The 18,774-nt window shown below is 53.4% G+C and overlaps 3 non-coding genes across 3 annotated transcripts; 1 reads left to right on the top strand and 2 right to left on the bottom strand.

Moving 5' to 3' along the window:
- Positions 1–10,442: 10,442 nt before the first annotated feature.
- On the top strand, positions 10,443–10,515 carry TRNAK-UUU. The gene has a single exon. It is a non-coding gene; the product is annotated as a tRNA-Lys (tRNA).
- Positions 10,516–14,289: 3,774 nt separating this feature from the next.
- Positions 14,290–14,362, bottom strand: TRNAR-UCG. The gene has a single exon. It is a non-coding gene; the product is annotated as a tRNA-Arg (tRNA).
- Positions 14,363–18,491: 4,129 nt separating this feature from the next.
- Positions 18,492–18,684, bottom strand: LOC120376372. Its single transcript, XR_005587256.1, has one exon. It is a non-coding gene; the product is annotated as a U2 spliceosomal RNA (small nuclear RNA).
- Positions 18,685–18,774: the final 90 nt, after the last annotated feature.

Genomic DNA, 18,774 nt, shown 5'->3' with positions numbered 1-18,774 from the left:
GACTCTACACTGGCCTCCAGTGGGGGTTGAGGATGCTGAGGCAGTGGAATTTCAGAGTCATCAAGATTCAAAGCTGCTTGGGGGTGGAGAGGAGGGGGATGACTCCACTGGATTTTTAGTGCATCCCCTTAACTACTCGCCCATGACAGCCTGGCTTTGTCATTGCTCTGTGGTTCTCCTGTTGCTCATTCCCAGCTTCTGGAAAGCAATGGCTGGGGACACCATCCCTGCCCATCCTGGCTGATAGCCATCGAGGAACCTATCCTCTGTGCACTTCTCTAGTTCTTTTTTGAACTCTGTTCTAGTCTTGGCTTTCACAACATCTTCTGCTAAAGAGTTCCACAGGTTAACTGTGCGTTGTGCGAAGAAATACTTCGTTTCAAACCTGTAGCCTATTCATTTCATTTGGTGACTCCTCCTAGCTCTTGTGTTATGAGAAGGAGTAAATAACACTCCCTTCCTTGGTCCTTTGAAAGATATGTGAGCCCCCACCTCCCTGCCCCACCTCTCATGTCCAGGGAACAACAGGGATATAACAACACGGCAAACAACAAGGTTCAAAGTCAATGCACCTGGGAGAAGTATCTGCTGTTTCATTCCTTACATTCCTGTCCCACTGCATGGCCATTTCCTTTCCCTCCTTTCTGTTAAAAGCTTTTGTGTTTTGCACAGAAACATTATTTCCACAGGAGACACCCAGGAGTGGGGGCTGCATTCCTGTGCCAAACAGTCACTAGAAGGAGGCAGACAAAGGCCTTTAAGATGAGGTGTCCATCACTGTCAAAATATCATCTCCCTCCTTCAGCTCACTGGCAGCCTGAATTTCTTCCTTATCCTACCAGAGTCTTGTCTGGACTCGGCACTATCCAGCCCCTCTGTATGTAGTGGGCAAAACCCACAAACCTTGTCTTTAAAACAAGCCGTCCCCTTCCTTCTTAGGGAAGAGTTTTCTATGATTGAAGTTGAGCTTCAGTTCCCCTCTCCTAGAGGCAGGTTGGGTGTGGGGCCAGCTCCCAATGAGATCTGTTTTCATCTTTGCCCCCTAACTCTGCTCCCAGCTGTCAGGAGGCTTCCAGCCCATCCACCCTGCTTACTAGCTCCATAGTCACGTGTAACCCCCTTTGCCAGCACACGTAGCCTGCAGGAAAGCTGCTCCTGCCAGCTGTGTTGGTGGTATAGTGGGGAGCATAGCTGCCTTCCAAACAGTTGGCCTGGCTTCAATTCCCAGCCAATGCAATAATGGCTTTTCTCTTTTGTTGGTTCCTTGTCTGGAAGTGGTTTAATTTCAGTCACATTGTGTTACAATCACATCAATAGAATGAGACAATAAATGTGTCAAAGCCCAGCACGTCACACAGGAGGGAGGACTACAAGGGGCTGGAATGTGTCATCTGAGAAGACAGAACACTTGGAAACCTGCATCTCCCATCCCCTGGCTTCCATGTTATGATTCCAGCTGTGTGCGATGTTTGTACCATGTTCCTGCATGATGGGGAAATAAAGTTTTGAGTCAGTTTTTGCTCCTACAGATTCCTTTGCTGTTACAATTATATTGATATGAACAAAAGGGAAGCAAAAAAACAACAAAAAAACCCACCCAACTTGCAATACAGTTAGGGAAAGAGAAGATCGGGGTAAGCCAAACATTTCAAAATAAAAATTAATACTAAAATGGGAGGTGGGGGAGAGAGATCAGGTATGTGGAGATCCCTTTGATATTTGAAACCTACATCTACCCAGCTTTCTGAACACCTGTGAGGAGCAAGATGGAGTTGGGGCATCTTCAATCATTGATTGTCTCTCTGTGTTCTCTGTCTCTTTCTTCTCCCCCCATTATTCTTCTCCAGTGTCTCTGCCTTTCTCCTCTTGCTCCCTCTCCCCCTGCCCTTTCCCAGGAACTTACAGTCTACAGCATTCAGGAAAAGCCAGAGTTTCATAGATTCATAGACTCTAGGACGGGAAGGGACCTCAAGAGGTCATCGAGTCCAGTCCCCTGCCCTCATGGCAGGACCAAATACTGTCTAGACCATCCCTGATAGATATTTAAATATTTTACTGGCTGCTGCCACAAAGCAAGAAAAATTACACTTCTGGTTCAGAGGCAGTGCACACACATAAGAATCAATGGGCTTTTAATTCCTTAGGTTCTGCCACCATATGCTGCTTCCATTTCATTTCAGTCTTTTCCCAAGATTTCTCATTGTGCACAGCAGCATTACACCCTTGGGAGAGAGTGGTCCAGAGGCTGCATTAATTTAACCTACAAAAACCAAACAAATAGAAATGTAGATCAGAAATGTACTCTCTAGGTTCCTCCAGCCCAGGGGTTGGCAACCTTTCAGAAGCAGTGTGCCAAGTCTTCATTTATTCACTCTAATTTAAGGTTTTGCGTGCCGCTAATGCATTTTAATGTTTTTTAGAAGGTCTCTCTCTACAAGTCTATATATTATATAACTAAACTAGTGTATTGTAAAATAAACAAGGTTTTCAAAATGTTTAAGAAGCTTCATTTAAAATGAAATTAAAATGTTGATCTTATGCCGCTGGCCTGCTCAGCCTGCTGCTGGTCTGGGGTTCTGTTCACCTAGGCCGGCAGTGGGCTGAGTGGGGCCTGCGGCCAGGACCCCAGCTGGGAAGGGTCTGGCAGCCAGAACCCCAGACTGGCAGCGGCTCAGCCCACTGCCGCTCAGGGGTTCCATCCGCCAGCTCCTGCCAGCTGGGATCCCGGCTGCCGGACCCGCTCAGCCCGCTGCCGGTGTGGGGTCCCGTCCCTGCCCACATACAGTGGGTACCTACCTTCTCCCTGGTTCTGGCCCATTCTCTTCCTCTCTCTGCACTGAGCTGCGGGCTGTGGGTGAAGGGTCTGGCCAGGAGCTAGAATGAGGGAGGGGGCTCAGGGTTGGGGCAGGAGGTTTGGGTCTGGGGGCACTGACCTGGGGAGTTCCCATTTGGCATGAGGGGTGCAGGTGGGAATGTGTGCAGAGGGGTGCAGGAGCTCCTGTTTGGTGTTCAGGGTGGGGGTGGGGATGTGCGGGGTGCATGGGATGTGGGGAGGCTGGGGATGTGGGAGGTGCCAGAGTCAGGGCTGGGGGCATGTGAGGGGGTGCAGGTGTCAGTAGGAGGGCTGGGTATGTGTGGGGGTGCCAGAGTCAGGGCTGGGGTCATGGGGGGGTGAAGGAGTCAACAGGGGGCTGGGTGGTACAGGGCTCAGGGCAGGGGCCTGGGCGGGGTGTGGGGGGGTCAGGGCTCCAGGCAGAAGGCTGGGTGACTGCCCCCCCCCAGAACCCCATCCTCCCTGCTCCTTGTCCCGTCGCCCCCCGCCTGGGACCCCACTCCCTATCTACGCCTCTCTGCCCCATGTCCCCTCACTGCCCCCCTAGGACCCTACCCCCTACCTGTCCCCTGACTGCCCCAACCCTTATCCACACCCCCGCACCCAGACAGAACCCCCCAGACTCCCATGCCTATCTAACCGCTCCCCACCCCCTGACAGGACCCCCAGAACTCTGGACCCATCCAACCCCCCCAGCTCCTTGTTCTCTGACCCCAGAAACCCCCACCCTAACTGTGCCCCAGGAGCCTCCTTGATCCCTGTTCCCTGACTGCCCTGTCTCCTATCCATCCCCACCCCTAACAGACGCCGGGACTCCCATGCCCCATCCACACACCCCCAGTCCCTGACAGCCCCTCCAGAGACCCCGCCCCAACCACCCCCGGGATCCCACCCCACAACCAACTCACCCTGCTCCCTGTCCCTGATTGCCCCCCGCTTACCCCAACCCCCAGCCCCGGACACCTTACCATGAGGCTTCCCGCTCATTCGGAGCCCTGCCCATGCATGCGCGCAGCCCCACCCCGCCCTGCCCGTCAAAGTGCTGCACGCAAGGCAGCAGGGCGCCGGATGAGCGGGAAGCGTCTTTCACTCCCCGCAAAGCCAAACGCTGCCCCGTGGGAGTGCAGAGCCCCAGCCCCCAGAGTGCTGCATGCGCGTGGCAGGGGTCCGGGGGAAGGGCCAGCGGGTTGCCATGCCGACAGGATTTTTAATGTCACACTGGAGTTCCGGCAGGTCCCAGCGTGCCATTAAAAGTTGGCTCGCGTGCCATCTTTGGCACGCGTGCCATAGGTTGCTGACCCCTGCTACAGCCCAACCTGCTGATGCACCTCAACACATGGCTATAAAGGGTTTGAAGCTTTCATTGCTTAAGTTTCAGGACCCTGAGGGATTTCAGCTCCCCTTTGTCCAGAGGAAACCTTCACCCCACTCCCAGCCAGGTTCTTGTCCATGGGATCACTGTAGGGGGCTGGGTCCCTGTTTGTCTAGTCTCTCTATCTAGGACAAGCCAGGGCGCCTCTACAGGAATCCATGGCACACCCACATCTTGAACACTGCCTGCAGATGTGGTCACCCCACCTGATAAAAGATATATTGTAATTGGAAAAGGTTCAGAAAAGGGCAACAAAAATGATTAGGGGTATGGAGCAGCTTTCATATGACGAGTGATTAATAAGACTGAGACTTTTCAGCTTGGAAAAGAGATGATAGAGGTCTATAAAGCAATGACTGGGTTGGAGAAAGTAAACAAGGAAGTGTTATTTACTCCTCTAGACACGAGAACTAGGGGTCACCAAACGAAATGAAGAGGCAGCAGGTTTAAACCAAACAAAAGGAAATATTTCTTCACATAACACACAGTCAACCTGTGGAACCCTGGGGCACCTAGGATCGGCCACTGTAAGAAGACAGGATACTAGGCTAGATGGACCGTTGATCTGACCCAGTGTGGCCATTCTTATGTTGGGTACTTGTGAACTGGGGTGTATGAGCACCCAGGGCCCTCTGTGGAGCTGCCCTTCTCCTTCTATCGCTCATGTTTCATTGACTCCAGCCTTTTTTTCTATTCAGCATCAGCATCATTGTAAACAAGCTGCCCTCACCTCCTGTCCCCTCCAAGGACCAGTGTCCCGTGTAAATCACTGACCTCTCTCAGCACTGACTGCTCCTCCATGTCCTGTGTTCCTCCCTCTGTGCTGATGGGACCCTTCTCTCCAGTCCTTCCTCCTCAAGCAGCTCAGTGGATGGGAATCTTAGAGTCACCATGGGGCTTTAGGAGCAGAAACCCCACCAGAGCTTCCATGCAATTGGCACTTTGCCATCACTGCTCAGGACTGTAACTTGTGCAGGGAGACTGGCTGGGCCACATGCCAGCTGGGCATGAGCAAAGCAACAGGGGTGAAAGGCAAATGTGGGGAGTGAACCCAGGGCCTTATACATGCGAAGCAGGCACTGTACCACTGAGCCACATCCCCAAACAGGCCTTCTTTGCTGACTGTTACGCTCAGAGCCTGCCTCTTTCCAACGCATCCAGTGGCTTATAAGCTTCATGGGAAACCCTTTCTCCCCAGTCATGCTCTCGTGCAGGTTGCTGGTTCTTAGGGGTCACTTTGCAGCAGGGCCAGATTTGATGTGTGGGGCGGAGAGAGTGGGTGCGCCCTGGACTCAAGGTTAGCTCAAAAAAAAAAAAAAAAGGGCAAGGGAAAAACTGCTGGCTGGGAGCTAAATATGCAGGACAAAGGGTTGGGATTCTTCTCCGCTCAGATTTGTTATGTAGCTGGCAGTCTCCCAAATGATGGTCTGTTCCTTCCCTCAAAATGCCGGCTAACCCTCTCCTTTTCAATTTAAAGCTCCATAAAAGGAAAAAAATAATGAGGAAGAAAGCATAGAAGCTATGGATGTAGTTAAGAAAGGCCTTGGAGTGATAAAAGACCAAAGGAAGGAAAGTATCAATGTTTCTGCCTGGTTTTAAACCAGGGATCTTTTGCAAGTTAGGCAAATGTGATAACCACTACACTACAGAAACCAGCTGCTGTCAATTTTGGGGCCCTTTTCTAAGGCTTTCTCAGTAGCTGCTACACCAGTTGATTTGCCTTTGAAGAACAGGGAAACAAAGGGCACCAAGAACTTATGTTTTTTGGATGAGCCAAGAAAAAGGAGCAGCATTGTCCCCTCGGGTAGCCCCTGTTCAATTCCAGGTCAGAAAGCAAAACTCTTCTGCAAGAATATCCAAAAAATATTGTGTTTCACTTCACTTCATAAGTACAGTTGTGTGGCAATTAAATGATGACTCTAAAGTTTCATAAAAGCAAAGAACATTAAACAAAATAGTGTGGGAAATACGGATGTATCTGAGGAAAGGGCTTGGAATGAAGGAAGACAAAAATTGATGGGTCGAGAGAACGGGCCCTGTTTCCCCCTGGTTTGGAGCTTCTCTCACAACTACTGGAATAGCAAAGCTAAGCAAATGGGGTTCTATTGTTGCACAGGAGATTGAAGTGAGGCTATTTTCTCCAGATAGAATTAAATGGTCATGTCAGGAGTGGGATTTGAAGCCACATCTCTATGCAGAGACCAGAACACCCAAGAGATAGGGAAAAAAGAGTCTTAAAACTGGCACTTTAGACCAGCCCATCATCCTCCTGCTACAAAAAACAAGACTTATCAACCCTAGTTTTCATTAATAGTTGATGAACTCTTTAGGGAGGTCGAGATGGCACATCTCTTTTAACTCCTAGAGACCTTCTACAGCACAGCTGAATTTTAGACACACTCACCCGGACCTAAAGTTACACGTTTCCTGGAGCTCCATGAGTTCTGTGGTGTTGTAATCTCCCTGCTCGCATTTTAAGTGACCAAAAGATGGGTGCTGGCATTCTGAGACAGTAATGGTGAACCTCAAAATCCTGCCCTGGGGGCCAGACAGTTAAGCAACCAGCACCCACAACCTCTACCATGATAGCATCCTGTCTAGGAACAACTCACTGATCAATAGCTGGGGTGTGAAATCCTCATTTCTGTGTTGTTCTATCACTGTAGTCCCCATTTTCCTATTGCTTGTCTGTATAATCTCTGTCTGGTGCTGTGATTCTTTCTGTCTGCTGTATAATTAAATTGTTGGGTGTAAACCAATTAAGGTGGTGGGGTATAATTGGTTAGATAATCATGTTACACTATGTTAGGATTGGTTAGTTACATTTCAGTAAAATGAGTGGTTAGGGTATAGCTAAGCAGAACTCAAGTTTTACTATATAGTCTGCAGTCAGTCAGGAAGTAAGGGGGGAATGGGGATGGTGGTAGGGGAACTGGAATTATGTTTTCTAAGGGGGGGAATAGAAACAGGGAATGGGAACAGGGACACAGGCAAGCCTCTGTGGTGTCAGAGCTGGGAAGGGGGACACTGAGGAAGGAAATTGGAATCATTGCTTGCTGGAAGTTTTCCCCAATAAACAATGAATTGTTTGCACCTTTGAACTTTGTGTATTGCTACTCTCTGGTCATGCGAGAAGGACCAGGGAATGGGAGGGTGATAGGATATACCCTCTAACAAGCAGGGCCGCCCAGAGAATTCCGGGGGCCCGGGGTCTTCGGCGGCGGGGGGCCCCCACTCAGGGGCAGCTCTAGACCCGAGCACGCCGAAGACCTGGGGGGCGGCATTTGGCTCCGGTTGAGCTCCCGCAGGCATGCCTGCGGCAGGTCGACCGGAGCCCGGGACGAGTGACTGCGGCGGGTGCCGTGGTCCCGCGGCTCCGCTTGACCTGCCGCAGTCATGCCTGCGGGAGGTCCAGCCGAGCCGCGGGACGAGCGCCCCCTCCGCAGTCATGCCTGCGGCAGGTCCACTCGTCCCGGGCTCCGGTGGACCTGCCGCAGGCATGCCTGCGGGAGCTCAACCGGAACCGCAGGGGCCCCAGAAAACACTCGTGGGGGCCCCTGCGGGACGCGGGGCCTGGGGCAAATTGCCCCTCTTGCCCCCCCCTCTGGGCGGCCCTGCTAACAAGTATGTCTTTCAGGGTGTGAAAAACCCCAGAACCCCATGGTTAGATAGTGCTAAATGAAAGGAAAGATTGTTCTGTGAATGTAGCTATTACAGGGATGGAAAACCCCTCCAGTCACTGTAGCAACGGTCTTCTCCAAAGTGCTATAGCAGGATTTTAAGTGTAGCCAGCCTCAGAGCAAGACCAGATCTGGCTCCAGTTTGGCTCTGTGGATGCTCAGACACTAAGACAACAGTAATGACAATATACTAATGCAGCTGTAGCTGGCCGGATTTGAACCTGCGTGGAGAGACCCCAGTCAATTTCTAGTCCATTGCATTAGCCAGGGGTAGTTGATTATTTTATCAAGAGCCAAATTTCTTGGTCAAGGTCTAGTCAATGTCTAGACACCAGAGAAAATAATAATAAGTATATAGAAAGATTTTGCAGTCACTATGGGCATAACTATGACAATTGTTTCGTGTTTCACTCTATATATTTGGCACCACTGCCTTTCCCTTTAGTCTTGTAGTTTACCAAGGGTAAAACTAAATATCTCTTCAGATACCAGGGAGTGTTTATGTTCATTCCTGCTAGCTACACAGGGGGTTGATGTAGCTGCTTTCAATCCTCCAGCTCCGCCGGGATAAGTAGCATTTCAGGCTGTCACTGAACTGAAGAGGGGAGATCATTTTTTGACAGGTTACGCCTCCTCTTAAAAGTTTTTGTCTGTCTGGCAGCCCTGGTTCCCAAGTCTCTCCTGAGGGAAGAAAGTTTCTGTGCAAAATACTAAAACTTTTAACAGAAAGGAGGGAAAGGCCATGGCCACATGATGGGGCCAGTATGTACCACAACATGGTTCTTTTATGTGGGATGGCTCTGAACACTGACTGATCTCCACTCCCTTGGATTTGAAAAGATGTTTAGTATTGCACTTGGGAACCTGAAAGGCTGAAGCAATTTTATGGATGGTGACACTATGATTGAAGGGTTATTTAATGTTGTAAAAATTGTTAAAAACACTTAGCTTCAACTAGAACTGCCTGTTATTAAAGGCTGGTTTCCTCACATCAGTTCCATAAGCTCTGCTAGAAACACCCTGGGATCTTTCCTGCCTCGGTGGGAACTGGAGGGAATCGTCCCCTGCTGCCCTTGGCGCCAGGCTGGTTTTTCTGGGGAGGGGACGTGGAATTGATTTGTTTGCTGTTGAGAAGGGAGCCAGGCCAGTTCTCAGGGAACGAGAACTCCCAGCATCTTCCCAGCCCAGCCCAGGCTGCTGCCCTGTCCCAGCCTCTGTTCCCCTGGGGCCCTGCGTGTTTGACTCTAGAGCAGGCCGGGAGCAGCAGCTGAGGCAGAGGACAGCCTGGGCCGGGCAGATGCTAGGAGCAGAGCACCAGAGGCCTCTACTGGCTCCGTCCTCAGCAGCAAACAATCAGTCCCCACCCGCACCCCAGGACAGCAGCCTGGAGCCAAGGGCAGTGCCCAGTGTGGGTTTCTCTTTTTCCAATTCCTGGGGTGAGCAGGGACCTGGGGGTGTTTCTAGCAGGGCAGTTGGAACTGAATTGGGGAACCAGCTTTTAATAACAGGCAGCTCAAGTTCAGACTAATTTTGTTACAATTTTCTTTATAATGTAAAATAATTCAAAAGGAAACGGGCAGGAATGATTGGAACTCTTTTCTCCCGGGCATAGAAAGAAACGGCTTTTTGGCTTTTCATGATACAGGAGTCAGGTTCATTCACTGTTCGGAAGCAACGTGCTCAGAAGCCTGTTGTGTTTCATTTCTCAGGTTCTGCTCCCATCGTTTGGCCATTTGCTTCCCCTCCTTTCTGTCCAAAGCGCAGAGCCCAGTTCCTCCAGGGAGAGAAGGACGTCTTTCTTCTTTCCTTCCTCAACAGCCCCCTTCCCTGGGGAGCCCTTTGCTGGGTTCTGGGTGGGGAACAGCCATTTCTGAGGATTAATTTCACACCATATTTGGTGTTGATATATAGATTTTACAGCCAGACTAGATCACTAGGTACCTCTGCTCTGACCTGAGTCATAACAGAGTCCAGAGAATTTTACCCAGTGACTCCTACACCCACCCCAAGATCTTCTGGCTGAACGAGGAGGGTTCATTCAGAAAGTCATTGTGTTTGGATGTAAAGGTGGGAAATGATGGGGAAATTGGCCCCTCTTTCAAGTTTAAATGTTGTAACTTCTACATCTAGACCAGGGTGGCCAACCTGAGCCTGAGAAGGAGCCAGAATTTCCCAATGTAACTGCCAAACGTGCACCTTTGTTTGCAACTGCTGAGTCAGTTGTGACCCTTCCCATCATTATCATTATCCCTTCGAAATGATGATGGTGATGGACACTTGGCTCGATATCCCAGTGTGCCCTGGACGTCTACAGGCTGCATTAGCCAATCCAACCATTCGGCACTTGCAGATGGGCACCTCTGTATTGTGCCTGAGTCTTGTACAGCTGTGAAAGGCTGGTAGATGCCGATATTTTCCCATCTTTTTAGCCAGCACTAATACCAGGCCAGGCCAGTGCTGGGAAGAGAGAGAGAGCAGCAGGTTTCCCCAATTGTTTCCTGCTTGCTTTTTCTTGACTAGCTTCACCTCTGCACCAACTGGCACTTTTCCTATGTGAGCCTGGCTAGCTCAGTTGGTAGAGCATCAGACTTTTAATCTGAGGGTCCAGGGTTCAAGTCCCTGGTCAGGTGATAAACTTCTCACTATGAGTGTAAAAATCTGACTTTCTGGAGTCTTGTTTGGTGTTACTCTTTCTCTTCAGGATTTTCCTTTTCTAAGAAGGGCCTTTGTGTGGGGGGGATTGAAGGAACAACTCCTTGACATCCCCTCTGTCCTTGTAGGCTGGAGGAATAAAGGCCTCTGGGCATAAAGCATGTTCCTCCCCTGCACACACACACACACAGACAAACACAGAATATCCCTAAGGAATTAGAATCACCTGCTGCCTTCCCCTGTCCTGCTGGATCCCCAAATGAAGATGCTCTTCAGCCCAAACCCATGTCCCCTCTTTTCCCAGTGCCCCTCAGACCCAGCCCTCAGTCCCTCCTATGCTCACTGCTCCTCACTCCCAACCAGAGCCTGCTCCTCTTCACCCTTCTCCTCTGTCCCAACCCACAGCCCCCTCCTATTCCCAGTGCCCCTCAATCCCAACCCACAGCCCCCTCCTATTCCCAGTGCCCCTCAATCCCTACCCACAGCCCCCTCCTATTCCCGGTGCCCCTCAATCCCAACCCACAGCCCCCTCCTATTCCCAGTGCCCCTCAATCCCTACCCACAGCCCCCTCCTATTCCCAGTGCCCCTCAATCCCAACCCACAGCCCCCTCCTATTCCCAGTGCCCCTCAATCCCTACCCACAGCCCCCTCCTATTCCCAGTGCCCCTCAATCCCAATCCACAGGCCCCTTCTCCTCACGCTGCTCCTCAATCCCAACCCACAGCTGCCTCCTTCCTCCAGCAGCAGGTGCTTCAGACCCCCTCAGGACGATTTTCTTGAAAGGTTTCATGTATGAGTCTGCATGTGGATTTTACAGTATGTTGGAAATAGGTTGGGTTGTTTGCCGAAATGATCACTTGTGGCTGGTGTTGGATTCCCAGTCTCCATGTTATTGGGGCAGGAGAAACAAAGGGTCGTTATCCTTGATGTGTGAATCAAGGACTCAACCCTGGGTGTAAACTAAATGAGCTGCCCACAGATTCTGGAAGCCACAATGAGCATTTGGTGCGAGAGCTCAGACCTGCCCCTGTCCCAGAGGGAGGGGGGTCACCTGCAAGGGGCTTGGACCACTGACCTATCAGCTCTTAGCTCCCAAACTTTCAGTAACTCTATTATCAGTGCCTGTGAGTGTAATTTAAACCATAAGAAAAACCACACTGGGCTAGACCAAAGGTCCATCTAGCTCTGTATTTTTATCTTCTGACAGTAGCTAATACCAGGTGCTCTAAAAGCATCTCAACAAGGCACCACTGGGAGTTGAACCCAGCATCTCCTGTTTACAAAACAGGTACTTTAACCAGCTAAACCAGGGTGCCTGCCTGTGGCTAAAGTACAGTGTCTGCTCACACCTGACTCCCTGCATCCACACCTGGGCCCCACAAAGCAGAGCAGCAGGTGAGGTTTTTCTTGCAAGCTGCGTGTGTGTGTGTGTGTGTGTGAATCTTTGGCCAGGTCTGCACTACAAAGTTATTTCAACAGAATTATATTGCTCAGGTGTGTGAAAAACACACAACGCTCCCTCGGTCGGCAATGCCACATCTGGTGACAAAACTGCCCTATTTTGGTTACCAAATAAAACCACTTTGATGAGCTTTTTGCAGCAAACTTAAAGTGACAGAGTGTCAGTGTAGACGCTGCTGTTCATTATATCACCATAACTGGCCTCCTCCAGTATCCCACTACGCCCTCTGTGAACTCGCCTGCCCTGCATTCCTGCTACAGAGCCATGGGCCCCTCCCCTTTCATCGCTCCGGGAAGTTCTGACAGCTGAGCCTGCTGCTCTGCTCCGGCAGCCAGGAGCAAATCACTGCCGTGGATGCTGCTCTCTCCCGCCCTGCGAACACAGAGCAGGGTGGCGGGACCTTCCTTACATGGGGGGGCACCGGCATCCAAACTATGACACCCCCATGACACCCCTTCCCTCGAGGAGGCTCTTACCTTCTAAACAGGGACGTCTGTTTTCTAGTAAAATCACTAAAAGGGAAGAAGAAAACTCGAAAGAGGTTCCTCCTGGCGCTCACGTCCGTGAACCCGAATACTCTCTCAGTCCTCAAAGAGAGACCTGGAGAAGGAGACTTGCTGAAGCAAAGCCACAGGGGTCTCTGAGGTTTCCCTGGCCCCTCGCCCCTCTCCTGCCTGGCTGATGTCAGCATCTCTCTGTGAGGTCACCACCTCCCCACCACCTTTGACCAATAGTCTGAGGTCCTGCAAAAGGCCTTTGTGATGTCACTGCCTGTCACGGACTCACAGATCGTGCCCACTCTTGGCCCCGTGCGGTCCATGGGGGGTGCCCCTTTCAGTGCGACAGCCCTTCTCGGGGGTCCACTCTCTCTCGGGGTCAGGCCCCTCCACCTCCTAGAGCCGCACCTCTCTGAGCCTTAGCAAGTCTGTCTCTCGCTGTGGGCCCCCTCAGGGAGTCCACGCGCTCTGGACCCCCTGGGCCTCCTCACCCCCGAAGGGGTTGATGCTCCCTGTTCTCTAGACCGGAGTGACTCTCAGCCAGCATAAAACAGGAGGGTTTATTGAGAGTTGAACACAGCACAGGAAACTCTCAGGGCCTCAGGCCTGGCCTCCCTCAGCACAGCACATCCCAGTCCCCCTGCAGCCAGGTGGGCTCTGCCGGCTTCCCCTCGCCAGCCCAGAGCCCCCCTGCCCCCAGCTGGGCCTCCGATATCCCCGGCCCCAGGCCCCACCTCTGTCCATTGTCTTTTCTCCAGGTAAACTGGGTTGCCTGGGCCTCCTCCCCTCTCTGCCCCCCTCTGGCTGGAACAGGTTGGTCACGGGGGTCCTCTCCCCGCAGCCCATTGTCCTCTCACTGGCCAGAACCGCCTGTGACTCCTGAGCTGGGTGTCCGGGTCACCAGGTCACCAGTCACTGGGGTCTCCATCCTCCAGGCCATCAGCCAGGGTCCCAAGTCCCTCTCCGGTCCTCTGTAAGAACAAACTCCCTCTCCCCTCACCTTGTTAAACCAGTAACACCCGGGGACACTGAGTCCCGCTCCCTGTGCATGCAAACCACTGGAAAACACAGAAAACCCTAAGAAAATCCCCCACTTCATCACAGAGCCCAGCACCTCTCCTCCTCTGGGCACCTAGAGCAGAGGCGGCTGGTGCTGATGGCTCCAAGGGAAGGCTTAAAAGCCACAGAGCAACTGAGGTCAGGGCCAGTGGAGGGCAGGCCTATGCCTATGTGTGGCCTTCAGACAGGCACAAAAACACCCAGCCAGGCTGCTCCCTGCCATGCCAAACACTCGCTGAAGGCCACCCACAGAGGAGCATGCGGGGTGGCTGCTGATGCTCTGTGGCCATTATCAAAGATGGTAGGAAAGCAGGGCCAGTCCCCCTGGTGAGGCCTCTTACTGTTCCCACTCTCTGTGCTCACTTTGGCAGTGGGGCAGGAGATTTTACCCCAAGAGGCTTTTCCCCAGCTGGCGAGAAGCAGAGAAACACCCAGGCTCCCAAGGTGCTATGTAGCAAGTACCCTCCAGCACAGAGACAGGCGCACACTTGGAAGAGGGAAACTGCTCCACACACTAGCCCGGGCAGCCGCCCATTTTCTTTGGCAAGTCAGGAAGGGCAAAGGCGAGACTGGAAGCACCTGGGGCTCATGCCCCAGCCTTTGTGACGCCTCCCCCCCCCAACTCCTTCCCGGGGCTCTAGCTGAAGCCGGAGCATTGGCCTGAGCGGCCAAGAAGAGGTTCAGGCCCTGAAGGGAGCAGGACTTTCAGCCCAAAGGTAAAACTGCACAAGCACAACCACGAAGGGACTCGAACCCTCGATCACCTGATCCGAAGTCAGACGCCTTATCCATTAGGCCACGTGGTCACATGAGAAAAGGCCCTCCAGGCACTTCTTTGGAAAAGGCAGACACTGACGCATCCGACGAAGTGGGGATTCACCCACAAAAGCTCATGCTCCAATACGTCTGTTAGTCTGTGAGGTGCCACACGACTCTTTGCTGCTTTTGCAGACATTGTGTTTCTCAGGTCAGCTACTGAGGGGGGCCGAGACTCTCTGGGCACAAGAAGTCGAGTTCCCAGCGACACGTGAGACTTAATCGTCTGGAGCCAGGTGCAGGACTTTGGCAGGGAGGCTCAGGCATGGGGGGTTGTGGTGCAGCGGACGGACCGGCTGTCTAGGTGCGGAGATTTAGTCTCCCTGAGGAGGAGGAGGGGGAATCCTGCTGACAGGCAGTGGCCAGGGCCGGTGCAACCACTAGGCGAACTAGTCGGCCGCCCAGGGTGCCAAGTGGTTGGGGGCACCAAAAAGCGCACTCAGGGGAGGCGGGGGAGTGGAGGTGAGCTGGGGCAGGGGGCTGGGAGGTGCGGGGGGAGGGCTGCCTGCAGCAAGCAATGGGGGGGCTGCAGGGGAACCGCTCCCTGTCCCAGGTCACCTCTGCTCCGTCTTCTCCCCCAAGCACGCCGCCCCCGCTCTAATTCTCCTCCCCTCCCAGGCTTACTGCACTAAACAGCTGATTGGCACCGCAAGCCTGGGAGGCGGGAGAAGTGGAGCGACGCCGGTGTGCTCAGGGGAGAAGGCAGAGCGGAGGTGAGCTGGGGTGGGGAGCTGCTGCAGGGGGGCTGCCCGGCTCTTCCCCATGGCCCCCGCCCCTGCACTCACTGCATGGTAAGTGGAGTGACCCAGCCCCAGCCTGGTCCACTCCCCTGGCTCCCAGGCTTGTGTTGGTGTTGGCTGGATTTGTGCGGGTGTTTGTGTATATTAGCAATTGTGTGTGTGTGGCTGGATTCATGCATGTGTTCGTGTATGTTTGCAATTGTGTGCATGTGCATGCTCTGCTGCCTTCTGCCGGCACGACAACCGTTCCTCCATATGTCACAGCCCCCATACCGTCGACCCCGGTGGTGATTTCCCCATCTTACAAGGGCTGGCTGTCCTGACTCTTCTCCCGTCTGCGGAGTGTGGCGGGGGCTGCAGCTCACCCCCTGTGGGGCAGGAGGGCCCAGGTGCGGGGTGCTGGGCTCCAGTGCACCTGGAGAGCAGCTCAGGTGAGGTGGGCAGGGCGTGTGGTGTCCGTTCTGCGTTGCCTGGTGCTGGGCCACTGCACAGTCCCCAGCCACAGCGCGCCCCGAGAGGGAGTGGGGGGCCAAGCAGATGATCCAGCAGGAGGGGATCATTCTCATTGGTAACTGTCCAGCGGCAGTGAGTTCCACAGGCCTCGGCACATGCTGTGTGGGGCAGGAGGTCCTTTTATTTGGAGCAGTGGGAGTGAACTATCTGCATTTGTATCGCTGAGCACGATTGTGAATATTGTGGTGTGTGGGGGGGTGATTGTGAGTGCAGCTGGGGGGTGATTGTTTCTCTCTTTGGGGTTGGGCTAGCATGCCCCTCTGGGTGTGTTGTGTGTGAGTGTTCTTGGGATTGTGTGAGTCCCTGTGTGTGTGTGTGTGAGAGAGAGAGAGAGAGAGAGAGAGAGAGAGAGACTGAGACTGAGACTGAGACTGAGACTTGCTGCAGGATACAAAATCCTGCAAAGCCATTTCCTACTGGTTATCCCAGCAACACACTGACACAAACAGTGTCACACACGCACACACACACAGAGTAGTGCTCAGCCCCGCCAGCAGGGGGCAGCAGGGACACACACGTCTCTCCTGGGCCAGCTTGGACAATTTCCCAGGGCCACCCAGAGGGGGGGGGCAAGAGGGGCAATTTGCCCCAGGCCCCGAGCCCCACGGGGCCCCCACCAGAGTTTTTCGGGGCCCCTGGAGCGGGGTCCCTCACTCGCTCCGGGGTGCCCGGCAAACTCTTGCGGGCCGGGCGCAGGAGCTTCTGCTGCTCCCGGTCTTCGCCGGCGGGGGGTCCTTCCGCTCCGGGGTGGAAGGACCCCCCCGCTGGCAAATTACCGCCGAAGACGGAGCGGGACCCGCCGTCGAAGTTTAGCTCGGTCTTCGGCGGTAGTTCGGCGGCGGGGGGCCCTTCCGTTCCGGGACACGCCGCCGAAGTGCCCCGAAGACCCGCGGCGGGGGCCCCTCTCCGCCGAATTACCGCCAAAGACCGGGCTGCGCTTCGGCGGCGGGTCCCGCTTCGGCGGTAATTCGGCGGCGGGGCCCCGCCGCGGTCTTCGGGCACTTCGGCGGCGGGTCCCGGAACGGAAGGGCCCCCCGCCGCCGAAGACCCCGGGCCCCCGGAATCCTCTGGGCAGCCCTGCAATTTCCCATCAAGACCTGGCACAGTGCTGGTGCCCCCACACGGGGGTGAGCAATGACTGGGCAGGGGGCACGGGGGCAGGGCTTTGGGTGTATGGGGGGGCAGGGGTAAGGCTTTGGGGGAAGGGGCGGAGCAAGGCTTTAGGGGCATGGGGGGCGTAGGCAGGGCGTTGGGGGCGGGCACAGCGGGGCAGGGCTTTGGGGGAGGCGGGAAGGGGCAGGGCTTTGCGGGCGGGCACAGCGGGGCAGGGCTTTGGGGAATGAGGGGTGGGGCAGGGCTTTGGGGCGGGCACAGCGGGGGCAGGGCTTTGGGGAGGGGCGGGGCGGGGCGGGAGCAGGGCTTTGGGGCGGGCACAGCGAGGGGATCGGGGCTTTGGGGAAGGGGCGGGCACAGCGAGGGGCAGGGCTTTGGGGAAGGGGCAGGGCAGGGCTTTGGGGCGGGCACAGCGCGGGCGGGGCTTTGGGGAAGGGGCGGGGCGGGAGCAGGGTTTTGGGGGCGGGCACAGCGAGGGGCAGGGCTTTGGGGGGGCACAGCGGGGCGGGGCTGGGGGAAGGAGCAGGACTCATTCCGGCCGGGGGCTACATATGCGAGTTGCACTTTAATGATACAGAGATTGCACTGCAGCACTTTATATTTCACAGTGTAAATATTTGTAATAAAACTATATATAGTGAGCACTGTACACTTCGGATTCTGTGTTGTAATTGAAATCAATATATTTGAAAATGTAGAAAAACAAAATATAATACCGTAATTTTAAATTAGTATTCTATTTTTTAATGGTGTGATTAAAACAGATTAATCATGATTTTTTTAAAGCTAATTGCGTAAGTTAACTGCGATTAATTGACAGCCCTAGATTTGAATTTTTCTGTCCCATGCAAGACAAGCTAGAATATCTGTGTGCAGGGAAAGAGCCTGAGGGGAATTGTGCTGGGAAATTATTTCCTGTTCTGACATGTCCCCAGTTGCCCTTTTTGCCCTAACAGGCTGCAGCGCAACATCCATGTTTTGCTCCAGCTCATTCCGTCCTCCCAGGGGCCGGGGAAGGGAAATGGCTGCAGTGGAGCCAGTTGAGGGAGGGATGATCAGGGAGTTGCTGGCGGGTTCCCTTGGCGGGGAGAAAGGGCAGTAAATACATAGGGGGTGGGAACTTCCAGGAAGGTTGGTCTGGGTGGGAGAGGGCAGGAAATCCCCAGGGTGGGGGACAGGGTGTGACAAACCTGCTGGGATTTGTTTACTGTGAGGCTCCAGCATTTCTCAAATGTGGCCACCAGGGGCTTTTATTGTGGCCACAGCCTCCTGGGTTGTAATTGAGGGAGTGCGATGGGGCTCAGGCTTCTGCTCTGGGATGGTGGGCGACAGGCTCAGTCAAGATATATGGAACGTAGGCTGGGTGGGGATAAGTCTGTGTAACTCATCCAGTTATTGATATACATGTGACTCAAATATTACCAATCTGTGTTCCCCCCACACACAAAACCCCCCAACCAACCATCTCCCAAACAGACCCTCAGTCTGGAAAGCATTTGTCTCTCATGTTGTTGAAAAGACTCAAAGCAAACAGAAGAATCTCAGCTTTTAAAACAATCCTCTAGCAAGACAAAGAAACTTACATCTGTAGACTCAGAAAGCACTCCCAAGATATTTTAACAATATGTTGTCATGAAGAAACCAAAGTGCTAAAGAGGCCTGATTTTTTCAACTATTTTAAAAAAATCTTCTCAAATCAGCATCTTTAGAGTGAAACTTTTTCTGCTTTTCTAACCAGACAGTTTTCCCCAGAAGGAGAGGCACTGGTCCTGGAGACACTGCAATACCAGGTCAATGCATAGGGTGGACAGAGCAAGCTCCTATTCCATCCCCTTGTTTCAAAAATCAATTTAACATACAGTCCTCAAATAAAGGACCGATCAGATATTAAACTGATAAGAACTGACACTACGCTTGATCTTAGCTCCAAGGAGCCGAGAAGCGATGCTGAGAGTCTCGGATGCTAGGCAGCCGCTCTTCCCCCACTGCTTTCTACTTCAGCACGAGGAGCTCCCAGACACGCACCAAACACCATT

This window comes from Mauremys reevesii, linkage group 12 (assembly GCF_016161935.1).
Source record: "Mauremys reevesii isolate NIE-2019 linkage group 12, ASM1616193v1, whole genome shotgun sequence".
Classification (NCBI taxonomy): Eukaryota; Metazoa; Chordata; order Testudines; family Geoemydidae; genus Mauremys; species Mauremys reevesii.
This window is presented reverse-complemented; position numbering and strand designations above follow the sequence as displayed.